This window comes from Stenella coeruleoalba (genome assembly GCF_951394435.1).
Source record: "Stenella coeruleoalba genome assembly, chromosome: 6".
Lineage (NCBI taxonomy): Eukaryota > Metazoa > Chordata > Mammalia > Artiodactyla > Delphinidae > Stenella > Stenella coeruleoalba.
In genome coordinates this window covers 57,764,813-57,778,082 of record NC_137151.1, presented here as the reverse complement: position 1 = coordinate 57,778,082, position 13,270 = coordinate 57,764,813, and the positions used below count along the sequence as shown (strand labels likewise).

Sequence of the window (13,270 nt, the reverse complement as noted above, 5' to 3'; positions counted from 1 at the left end):
CAAACTTGTGCATCAATTTAAGTTTTTAAAATATCTATTCGTTTGTGTTAAGGGCATTCATTTGTTAAGTCTGAACCCTGAAACTATGCTGAAGGAGGGCTGCACCTGGATGAGTTGAGCAAAGGTTGGCGTGAGCCCTCGCATGGCTGAAGAAGACTAGAGGAAGCAGCTAGTGCTGGGTGGAAAGAGTAAGGCTCAAGATGGAAAATCATGAACCAGACGATACTGTCAAGGAGAAGTTGATATCATAACCAGGAAAATGAACCAACTTGCGGAAGCAGAAAGGAATCTGCTTGAAAATGGATCGACTTATATTGGACTTAATGCTGCTCTCTGTGGCCTAATAGCAAATGGTCTTTTTTGAAGCATCTTACCTGTGACACAGGCTCCTGTAGCTGCTGGTTTACCAATGGCAGTGATCCCATTTTTGATGGCACACGTATCTTCCAAAGGTTTTGTGATTTGCGCAGCGAAACCTGTACCGTAACACATGGTGGATTGGTTGGTCTTGTTTCTGGTGACCTGTACCCTGTTTTCTTGGCTGTCCCTTGTGAATGGTGGCCTAACCAGGTATAACTCAGCCCTGCTGCCCGAGAAAGGAAACAAATTACTGGATTAGGATGACTAAACCTGTCTTTAGAAAGATGTTATCTCTAATTTTGCTCCAGACTGGGCTTGCAGCATACCTTGGGTCTAGACAATATAAACTACTTATAAAGGCACTTTAGATACCTGAACCTGGCCTAGAAATTCAGTAATTGTTAAACACATCTGTACACAAAAATAAAGATTGTAAAAATAACCTACATCTAAGTATGAATAAAAAGACATAATTTTAAAAAATATACCATAATTTTGTTAACCTTATTATGGTATTTCTTATATTTTTAAGTCACAAGGAGTCTAAAAATAAAGTGACATGGACCCTTCTAGAATTCCAACAACCCTGACCACACATGGAGCCGCTGCACCAACTGACATCCATGAGGAGAGCGTTGATACAGGCTCTTGAAAATGGGAAGAAGCTGCGAGAGACAAATTAGGGGGACAGCTGGTGAAAGCCATGGATAGACTTAGCCAGATTCCAAAATGTTTTAAAAGCATTTCTCCAAATATCTGTCTTTTAATGTCCTAAAAAGAAAAATATTGCCTCCGTCTATGTCAACTTTTACGTTAAACTTAAGTATTTGTTCTACTGCTTTACGGAAGAAAGAATACAAGAACGTTGCCTGGCACTTGGATAACTTGAAACAATTAAATGGCAAATTGATGAAACTATAAACCTAATTGACAGTGGGCTCCAGACTGAGAATTGCAGTTCAGTTCCAATTCTTTCATTGCAAAGCTTAGTTTAACCATGCAATAGCCACAAAACTTCTATTTAGATAGCACTTTACAGTTTATAAAGCATGCTCACACATGTTATCTCAAGCACCCCCAATAGAAGAATATTACATAATGACTAGAGGGACACATTTGGCCTTTATTTTAAGGGGCAAAATTATCTTAGCCATATCTTTGGGGACTGATAATTCCACACTGCAGATGGAAGTCTGAAGGTAGAGACAAGAACCCCAAATCCTGTGGAATCTAGAAAAAGCCAGACTAACTATACAAATGTCAAGGTATACTCTGGTACCAGGTCTGTATGTACATATCTAATTTCAGCAAGCTCAAACAATTTGCCAAGGGCTGTCTGAACTCTGCGATTGTAATCTAGAAGTCAAAACTCAAAGCAAGAAGACAGGTGAGTTTCTACTTTCCCCACTCATCTCCTGGGGGGGTGGCACAATGATATGCCAGGCTGTGTGTTCTCTCCTCCCCACATCAGGGCCCACTTAGCATCACCCAATTGCAAACCGCTACTCTCAATTTTTAGGGAAACCAAATAGTTTAAACTTCTCTGCAAAGACAATACACTACTAGAAACGTGTCTACTGTTTCCTTGGTGTCTAGTAGATTAAAAGATACTCCCTGTCCCTTTAGCCTTGTATTTTTGGAAAGTTTCTCACTTCAGATTTGGAAAGCGACAGGGAGCTCTCAATAGTTTTTAAAAGTCTGAGACATAAGTTCTTGTAGCGACGGTACCTTCTAAGAGCCTCCGTCTTGCCTCCTGCACCTTTAGAGGTGCACCCACAACAAGGACATAACAAGTCCATTTTAACACTCTATTCCTTTTGGTCTCTAATAGGAAGTTAAATTAAGAATATTAAATCCCCGTTTTTTTCTTCAAGGAGTTTTATGGGTTCAGGTGTTATTTTTAAGTCTTTAATCCATTTTGAGTTTATTTTTGTATATGGTGTGAGAAAATGATCTAGTTTCATTCTTTTACATGTAGCTGTCCTATTTTCCCAACACCGCTTATATATTACATCTTCTTTATCCATTCATCTGTTGATGGGCACTTGGGTTGCTTCTATATCTTGGCTATTGTAAATAATGCCGCTGTGAACATTGGGGTGCATGCATCATTTTGAATCAGTGTTTTCATTTTTCCTCAGATATACACCCAGGAGTGGAATTGCTGGATCACATAGTAGTTCTATTTTTAGTTTTTTGAGGAACCTCCATGATAAATAGATAAAGAAGATTTCACATATATACATACACACACACACACACACACACACTCATGTGTGTGTGTGTGTGTGTGTGTGTGTGTGTGTGTGTAATGGAATATTACTCAGCCAAAGGAAAACAAAAAGAATGAAATTTTACTATTTGCAACATGAATGGACCTTGGAGGGCACTATGCTTAGTGAAATAGTCAGAGAAAGACAAATACTGTATGTTATCACTTATATGTGGACTCGAAAAAGTAAAATAAATGAATGAATATAACAAAACAGAAACAGGCTCATCGATATAGAGAACAAACTAGTGTTTGCCATGGGGGAGGGGGATTGGGGAATGGAGAAAATAGGTAAAGGGGATTAACAGGTAAAAACTACCAGTTATAAGATAAATAAGTCACGAGGATGTCATGTACAACACAGGGAGTACAGTCAATAATATTATAAGAACTTTGGTGTGTAATCTGTAGAAACATTGGATAACCATGTTGTACACCTGAAGGTAATATAAGATTATAAGTCAACTATACTTCAATAAAAATGTTAAATCCCCTCTATGTACTCAAAATTTTGAGAAGTAAATTCAAGATGGCAGCATCAATGAGTCTGTTTTCCTCCCTTAGGTACCCAGATGTTGAACCTGGGCTACTTATAGTCTTATTTTAAATATTTGCTTCTTGAGTTTTTCTCACTCCTTTCTTATCTGTGATCTCACTGCCATGTCTTACCCTTCTCACATATCTGCTCTGGTCCTGGATTGTCTTTCTCAGCCCTGATTTTACTTCCAGATCATCAGGCACTCTCTCAAATCTTACTAAAATGCCATGTCGTATTTCAACCACTTCCAGAAAGCCTTTCAACTAATCAAAAGGGAGAGGGTATTTTGTTCAAACCACACAATTTTTAAAATACACACCTGTCGCTGTTCCTGCCTGCTTTGTTTTGGTGTAATGGACATAGTGTACATGGGCCTAATTTTTATCTTTTTCATTAATAAAACTGATTCAATTACCATTGCTTTTCCCACCCTCAGTGGGTCTACATGAAGTAAACATCTTTTTGTTTTCCCAAGAGTATCTCAGTCTTCTTGGTTAAATATTCAAATTCTTATTCACACCTCCAGATAACCACCCTATTATGACAGGCAATACATAGTCATTTATTATCAGTGTTTATCAAATGTAATTATCAGTATATACTTGTTAGCAACCTCTTATCCTGTATAAGCCTCATCTAGCATCTTGTCCATACCTGAACCAATCTTAGCTAAAAGTAAGACATGGTGACCAAAAGCAAGGTCCAAAACTCTTGTCAAGAGTTTCTGATGCAACACAGCTCCCCTGGGAAGAAGAAGCATGAAGGACAATACAAAAGTAGTTCTAGAGCAAGAGCTCAATTGAACAATCAGAAAATAGGATGGTAGAAGGAGATGCTTTTAAAATACTTGAGGGAGAACCTAATTAATGTGGCATGGATATTTCATTGCCTCAACCGGCCAACATTTATTGAGCACCTAGGGATAAAGGTGAAAATGACATAATTCCTGTCCCCAAGGATATCACATTTTAGTGGAAAAGACTGACATTGGAAAGAGAAATCTAGAACCTTCTAAGGCATTTCAGAAAACTATTGTTCTTCCTATTTTGCATGGAAAGAAACCAGCTAAATCTTAAGGACTCTGCGGATTACAAGACTAATACATAGGAACACATTGGCCAGAATCCACACGGAAAGCAGGAAGATGAAAGGGAAGTGGTTTCCGAAGTGCTTAAGAAGGAGAAATTAGTCACAGACTTCCTCTTATCCACGGGAGCTCCTCACAAGTTTCTGATAATATTCTTAATACATAAAGTTGCATTTTAGCCAGACAACTGGAAAATAATAATTTCTTGTGGACCAGCTGAGTATTTTCCATGAAAATTTAGTATGAAAAGAACATAACACAATCTCTAATTATTAAAGTGGTAAGAAAATAGTAAAGACTGGGTGTAGTGGTGGTTGTGCATATGTGTATGTGTGTGTGCACTCTTATGTGTGTATAATAAATCAGTATCCCATTTATTCTGAACATATCTCCATTTTGTTCCTATATCAAGTTATATGAACCCAGATTCTTGATCAAAAGAAGCCCTGACTAGATAAACATAAAAAACTATGTTGTAACATGTTACACGTTGCATTTGTTACTATGTTGTAGCATTTTTTTTCCCCTGAGTATACCTTGATACTCCCTGGAGAAATGCATAGTCCCCAGGTGAGGTTCTCTGCTCTCCTAGGAGATTTCTCTAAATTGCAGTCTGATTTATCAAAAAAACAATATCTTAGGAACTTCCCTGGTGGTGCAGTGGTTAAGAATCCACCTGCTAATGCAGGGGACATGGGTTCAACCCCTGGTCCAGGAAGATCCCACATGCCGTGGAGCAACTAAGCCCATGTGCCACAACTACTGAGCCTGCGAGCCACAACTACTGAGCCCGCATGCCACAACTACTGAAGCCCACGCACCACAACTACTGAAGCCCGTGTGCCTAGAGCCCGTGCTCTGCAACAAGAGAAGCCACCGCAGTAAGTCTGTGCACCACAATGAAGAGTAGCCCCCACTTGCTGCAACTAGAGAAAGCCCGCATGCAGCAACGAAGACCCAACGCAGCCAAGAATAAATAAATAAAAACAAAACAAAAAAAACAATATTTTAGTGTGTGTTCTAGAATTAGGAGTTCAAGTACATCAGCATGAAAGCTTTTGCATTTAATATCCTAAATTAAATAGATTATAAACTTAGAATAGTATTTCTCTGCCTTTCTTTTTCAGTTCATCCCTGAGCATAGTTAGTATTCACTTAGTATTTATGAGTGATAATCCCTAGCAGTGTGTGGCAAAGATTTGAATGTGATTTCACACAGACAAGAGTCATAAATCATGCACACAGCATGTATACTATTTACCTGCTAAAGTAGTTTCTTGAATGGGGTATATATATTTGGAGAAAAGACACTAGAACTCATTATCCTCAGCTGGCATTACCATTCTTTTTTTTCCCTAATTATTTATTTATTTATTTATCGGCGGCATTGTGTCTTCTTTGCTGTGCACAGGCTTTCTCTAGTTGCAGTGAGTGGGGGCTACTCTTTGTTACAGTGCTTGGGCTTCTCACTGCGGTGGCTTCTCTTGTTGAGAAGCACAGGCTCTAGGCGCGCCGACCTAAGTAGTTGTGGCATGCAGGTTCTAGAGCGCAGGCTCAGTAGTTGTGGCGCACGGGCTTAGTTGCTCCATGGCATGTGGGATCTTCCCGGACCAGGGATCGAACCCGTGTCCCCTGCATTGGCAGGTGGATTCTTAACCATCGCACCACCAGGGAAGTCCCCATCATTCATTTATTGATTCATTCAAATATTTATCGAGTTCCTGCTATGATCCAGATACTATTTTTGCCTACCCAACAGCAATGTTCCCCTCCCTCCTCCCATATTTAGTCCTAATATCTACTCTTGCCCTACATGCTCAGCTGAAACCCAATTGGTTTAAAGCAATTTTGATTTCATTTCCCTTGCAAAAGGTTGTTTTCATAAAGGGTACTAATCTCAGCACTGGCCAACAGAAATTGAGAGGAAGTCTGTTTGGGGTGGGGGGAGCTTCTGAAAAAGGTTTCTTTGTGCTTAAGAGTTGCATGAGAAAAAGAAACTGTCTGTGATAATTTTATGTGTACACTTGGCTAGGCTATAGTACCCAGTTATTCAGTTAAACAGTCATCTAGGTGTTGCTGCGAAAGTATTTTGTAGATGTGGTTACCATCTACAACCAGTTGATTTTAGGTAAAGAAAGTTATGCTTGATAATCTGAGTAGGCTTCCAATCAATTGAAAGATTTTACGAGCAAAACTGTTTCCCGGAGGAAGAAGACATTCTGCATTAAGCCTGCAGCTACAGCTCCTGTTTGAGAGTTTCCAGACTATCCTACAAATATTCCAGACTTGCCAGCCACCACAGTCACGTAAAACAATTATTTGAAATCTCTCTAGCTAGCTAGCTAGCCTTTTGGTTCTATTTCTTGGAGAACCCTGGCTAACACACTGTACTTTTTTTCAGTCTGGAAATTCAGATGAAAGAGTGAAAACATGGAAAGAACCTGGGTCTTCTCTAATGTGATTTAACTTCTGAGTTAATCAGTCCTAGAGCCTCCCTTATTTGGGACTCCTTGTGATGAGAGAAAAGAAATCCTTTTATTCTTTAAGCCATTTCGAGTTGGGTTGTCTGTTACTTGAAGCTGGAAGCAACACACTAATACAGAAACCATCAGAAGACAATTAGTAAATAATAAAAATTAGTCAACTCCAGAGTGTTTAAGATAATGACATATTGGTATTTGGGTCATTTTCCTTCAGATAACAAAGAACTTACTTTCACTGGCTAGAAGGTCAGATTAATGAGCGCATTTAAGATTCCAGAAACTAATAATGATCTCTCTATAGGTGTGATATAAAAGTGGGAACAGAGGTGCAGTGAAGAGATCTTCTCCTGTGGGGACAGGCTGTTTCATTCTATGGAAGAAATCTTGAAAACATTATTCATCTTCAGAAAATAGTACCACAGTGCTCACTCGTTTTGGAAATTATTGAATAACTACCTTATTCTTTATTTTACACTTTTGAGGCCCTTCCACAAAAGGATCATCTGCCTCAGTCCTTATTTTAATGTCTCATAACTGACTGTCTTAGTTCTATTTCACACTTGGGATTACAGCTACAGTTAAATTACAAACAGCTGTGGTTCCTGCCCCAAGAATATGTGTAGATGTGCATGAAATGCTTAATATCTTCCGCAGGGAACAGGTGTGCCGTGGGCAGTGTACACCGGAGCTAAATAAATTTACTCCTGGGCTCGAGCTATGTAATCTAGTTGCTAAGGTTTGGTTTTTGAGCTACACACGTAGGAAAACAGGTATAGGACTGAAATGCTGAAAGACTTAAAAAGAGAAGCCTACATTTCCATGATGGCGTTACCTTCGCAAGCTAATCATTTCCTAAAAAAAAATTCAGTTACTTTGAATAGCAACTACACAGATGTGCAAAACAGTAGGTGGGAGCCTGAGAGGAGTAACAGACAGAGATTTGCAGGGTTTTCTCTCCCAGGGACCCGCTCAGTATGCTGGAAGAACATTGCCACTGCATGCATTCTTCAAAACTTGTTTGAACTTTTGTAGGGTTTGGTTTTAAATGGAAGTTTAAAAGATAGCTTTTCAAAAGAAAGTTTTGTACTTTTTTAAAGTAACATGCTAGCCTTTACAACATATATTTAAACTGCACTCATTTTCCCTTTCTGTTCAGTAATAAAATGGTGCCTGTATTTACTGAGCACTTACCATGTGCTAAGACACAAAGAGGGAAAAAATGCCATGATTTCCAGTGCAACAGGATACTGTAAAAAAATGAAAAACTCTTTCCTATGGAGTAACATTCTGCATCATTTCCTTAAACAAATGCACAAGGAAACATCACATTATGGCCAAAGTCTCTCTTCTTAGCTGATTCGGGTCCCACCAGAAGCAAAGTATGGTCTTAGGGCCCCTTTGAACTGTGCCAAGGCATGAGTCCTAGAAAAAATGCAACTCCCAAGGCTTATACATCAGTCTTCAAGGTATACAGGTCACTTGGGAAGAGGATCAAATGCTTTCTTTCCTAGTGGGTTAGTTTGATCTTAGTCCTAAGATCCCCCCATCACAAAGGAGAACTTGATTAAGTTCTCTGAAATAACTTATTAACCTATATAGAAATTAACCTATCTACTTCAGGGTTCTCAAAATGTGGTCCATTGACCATGTGTATTAGAATCTGTGGGATACTCAGTGAAATGCCACATTGCTGGGCGTGTAGGACTTTCATGTCTAACAAGCTCCACAGGTGACTCTCACGTTCACTACTGAAGTTAACTACTAGATAACCACTGATGCTGGGACAGATACCTTCTCCACTGGATTCACTGACCCCGTACGTGGACCTGGATGGACCACATCAACCAGGATCTCTCCTTCTCTGCGTTCTGGTTGGCTCTGGCCAATGGACCTTGGAAACCTTAGAGGAAAGAATAGGCATGACAGAGGTATTTATTTCCTGGGCTTCCTCTGCTATGTTGCCTGCAGACCGCCTTCTGTAACCCCTAGGACTTTCTTTTTTCCCAATTCCTATCCTACAGTGACTCACACTTCTTGTCCATTTGGGCCCACATGTGGTAACATCTCCTCTTATGTTACTTGCCTTGGAGTACTGCTCTGCTCCCCTGACCCTGCTTGCTCTTTCAAAACAGTCCCTTTGTAATTAAACTCTCCTCCAATCTAATGTGAGTATGCCGTTTGCTTTCTCTAGGAATCTTGACTGAAACAGATATATCTAGTAATATTTTATAACTAATAATATTTTGTTTTGCAAACTGCACAAACTATTTTTTGATCTTTACAACAAAATATGATGTAAGTAAAGCAGATTTTTTTCCTTTCAAATCACCATTTTATGAGTAAGAAAACTGAGGCTGAGAGAGGTTAAATATTTGTTAAAAGTTCACCCTGCTGGGGTTTCCCTGGTGGCGCAGTGGTTGGGGGTCTGCCTGCCGATGCAGGGCACACGGGTTCGTGCCCCGGTCCGGGAGGACCCCGCGTGCCGCGGAGCAGCTGGGCCCGTGAGCCGTGGCCACTGGGCCTGCGCGTCTGGAGCCTGTGCTCCGCGGTGGGAGAGGCCCAAGGGTGAGAGGCCTGCAAAAAAGTTCACCCTGCTGGTCAGTGGGGGAACCAGAGAGCAAGTCTGGTTTGCTGACTGAATTTAGAGCTGTTTGCACGGCATCAGGCTGCTAGTCCCCTTCCTTCCCCACCACATGTCATATAACCTTATACCATTACCTGATACAAGTGCAATCAAAATGACATCTTTTAGGTAACAATGAAAGAAAGAATTCAGTGTAATCCATGTATTCATTTCAATTGAGGCTAAGACACAGACACCCAAAGAGTGGGAGAGGAATTTTCCCAGAGGAGGTGGGCTTCTCCGTAGTTGCACGTATGGTCATGTGTAGCCTGCTTTGAGAGAGCTTGGTCCTGAGGCTCTTTCCATGCAAAAGTGACTTACCCACCCCTTCCTGGGTCACCGTCTGGATTCTGAGGCAACCCTCTTACAGTGTCTGCAACACTTTTTCTCTGTATGTAGCTCTTCCTTTAGATTGGCAGCTCCCTCATGGCAGGAGTCTATTTAGTTCATTTGCTACTGTATCTCCAACTTCTTGCCTAGTTCGGGGAACACAGTCAGTGCTCAACAAGTACTTGTTAACTGAATAAAAGAGCAGCTATCTGTCCAGTGCGTCCATCTACCAGCATTATTATAAAATCTGGGAGTCACTTTCTCCTCTGGTCTTTCTTATCTTCTAATCTTGCCAGTTGCCAATTTCTGTTGATTCTCCTTTTAGAATCATTTTTAGATCTGTTTCTTCCTGTTGCCAATGCCGTATCCTAGTTCAGGTTCTTGATGCTTTTTTCCTTGGATTTGGTTGTAATAGTTTCCTACAACTCCTTGCTTCTTGTTTTTGCCTGTACCAAGGTCCACTTAATCTTCAAGAGTCCAGCTCTGATCATCTCACTTCTCATCACAGGCTTCGGTAGCTTCAAAGCAGTGGTTTAGACACCATAGCTTATAGTTCCTGTGCTGCACCCCTGGCTCCATATTTATTTCCCCAGCATCCTTCTACACACTCATGTTCTAGCCAACCCGGACTTGGTCCCATATCTGTTACTCCTGGTTTCCTCTCCACTCCATGCTTTTGCTGGTACTTCTTTACTATCCGAAATACCTTTCTTTGTCTGGTATATCTGTCTACAAGGCTATGCTAAGAAGCTACTTCTTCCATGAAATTCTCCCGATTCTGCTCTTATTTTTCTTTTTTCGAAGTAATTTTTCCTGATTTGGAACTCCCATATCACCTTATCTGTATCTTTTTAGTGTGTAATACTTTCTATGCATCAGAATTATTTATGTTATCCCTCTACCCCTCATCTCTCTACAAGACAGTAAGGGCCTCAAGTTCAGGATGTGTATCTAAATTATCCTTGGATCTTCCTTATTATATACAATGCTTTGTACAAGGACATAGCAATAAATATTTATTGAATTACTGTGTAAAATTGCACAAGGAAAGCATGGACAAGAAATGGGACATCAGGATCAATTAAAGGTTAGTAGATGAGGTGATCCTGAAGACACGAAAAGAAATCTGAGGAATGTGTCACTGTAGCAGTGACATGGAAATAAAAGAAAGATGTGGACACCTGGAGAGGCCTTGCTTGCCTGAGTAAGAGATGAGAATAAGGGGTACTGGACATCAGGAGAGAAGACCCTGAAGCTCAAGGGGAAAAGTGACTTGGACCAGAGGGTGATGGGCAGCCAGTGAAGGTGTCCTTCATAACAAAATGAAAGAAATCTTTGCAGTAGACAGAAGGACAGACAGGAAGGAAAGGAAGGGAGGAAGGAAGGATTACAACGTACTATAATTAGGTCCTGAATAAGACTGAAAACAGATATGGCAACCGAAAAATGGCTGGACTTGGGGACCAAGAATGAGTTGACACGTGTGGATGTTGGTGGGGTGTGGAAAGAGAGGAATCAGAAGCAGGCAAATTTACATCAGAGTTAGATCGCTAGGCTGACCTTTGAGAAAAGTCTTTGATACCCAAGATGCTTTGGTGCTATTTATGTCAGAACCGTCTAGGAGCAGAACTGATTGTGTGTGTGTGGTGGGGAGGTCTGAGGTCGCCTCAGAACTGGAGAAGAGGTCAGGACAGATGTTCAGCTCTGGGAAAGGACTCTGAAAGCACTCATGGACTTCCCAGCAGCCTCTTCTTCCAGATATGATACGTTTTGGATAGCTATTCCAGATGGGAAATACTGATCCTATAATAAGCAGTTTGTCTAGGTTATACTTACAGTTCTATCTAGGTCACAGCAGAATTCCCTTACTGCATTTACACGCTGAATTTCTGATTCCAAAACAGAGAGGAAACTCCTGGATTCTTTTTCTAGGCTTTTAAAGGCTTTACTGAACAAGTCTAATTGCTCAATTTCTCTGCCAGAATCTCATCACTGGTTAAATGAATTCAGTAGTATTTACTTCAAAGTAATATTGTAAAGCTTAACTAATGAATATAATATTTATAAATCCTTGCAAAGAATTGTTTTACTTCAAACCTTCAGGATGAAACCAAATTGAACTTGAGTCTTTTTGTGTCAATGGCTTTTCAAAGAGTCTCTTTTTCTTCCTGTGGAGAAATCAGCGCAAACACTATTGGAATTTATCTAAACAAAAGAATGGGGGTATTTTCGTCATTCCACAATAAAATGGAATTTTTCTTGCAGAGGAGCTGCTTTTCTATTCAGTGTTCAATTTTGACTTGATTTTACCTTCTCCCACTGCCTGTCAGTTATCTAGGGCTAGGGAGCATTTAGATATAAGTGGTGAGCAGAGTTTATCCAGGAAGACAGAATCAGGGCAAAGTCGCATATTACATTCATCTTTAAATCTCTGTTCCCTTGGCTGTCTGTGGCCTGTAACTATAGCTACATAGTCAAATATTGTTTTTTCCTATCTACCTCTCTTGGGGTACGTGGGTAAATGCCAAAGAGCAAAATAGCTGGAATAATTGTTTTGAGAAATCTCTCCACATTTAAAAAACCCGTTCATTGTATGGGGGCAGATGACAAATCTATGTAGAAATCTTGTTTGGTGCCCATACAAATATAACCCCACAGTTCTCTGTGGTATTTGGCCATCTCCTGTTTTTTAGTTTCAGGGTGAAACAAGGTTAGATAAATCACAAGCACCATTCTACTGGAGTCAAGATTACACCAGAGAAAGAAAGAGTTCATGAAGGTCGAGGTCAGGCTTATTGAAAACAGAAAGGGTGGTGAGTTCTAAAAACTGAAGCTTGGTTTTGGCAAAATTGTGAAGCAGGTAAAGATTGCCTTGGGTATTCTCTCCTTTTTCCTCTCCCCGCATACCTCCACTCCTCTCCTCCGCCCAAAGCCCATTCTGCACATGGCTGTCTGGGCCTCTGTGCACTTAGCTTTCAATGGAACCTAAAGTTTTATTGCTACATACTGGCTGATGCTTGAGAGAGATGTAGGGAGGTAACTATGGCTTAGGCCTAGGCAGAGTCGACTTTGGGTGCATTATGTAGATTAAAAAGAGGGGAAATAGCTTTGGCCCAGTGAAGATGGGTTTGGGTGGGTGTAGAGGTCATTGCTGGAAGTGGGGTGAGGAGTGACTTTAAGACTCAAATGGTAAAATTTGTAGGTACCGGTACAAGCTAGTAAAAGAGCTGTTTCTGAACCCTTTAAATCATAGGGTTTGGAGTGTTGCCTACCCCACTTCTTCTGAAGGCAAAGAACAATAGATTGCTACAGCTGGGAGAAGTAGCACTTGGTTGGTACAACCAATGGTCCTGGTACCCAGCCCAAGATACTACATTTAATTTTCAGAATTAAACCAAGTCTTCTCTAAGATTCAGAGTCAACTTAATGTTTTTCATATCTAGTTTCCAGCTGGAGCCAGAATTCTCACAGAAAACTACATTTTGAAACTCTCCAACCCAATTCTGCAGACGCCAGAATTGTGGATGACCGTTATTAAGGGTCCTGATGAACTTCATAAAAGCATCCACGGTTTTGG

The 13,270-nt window shown here is 40.4% G+C and overlaps 1 pseudogene across 1 annotated transcript; it reads left to right on the top strand.

Moving 5' to 3' along the window:
* Window positions 1–200: 200 nt before the first annotated feature.
* LOC307188167 (transmembrane protein 126A-like) lies at window positions 201–758 on the top strand (annotated as a pseudogene). The gene has a single exon. The product of its transcript is annotated as a transmembrane protein 126A-like (transcript).
* Window positions 759–13,270: the final 12,512 nt, after the last annotated feature.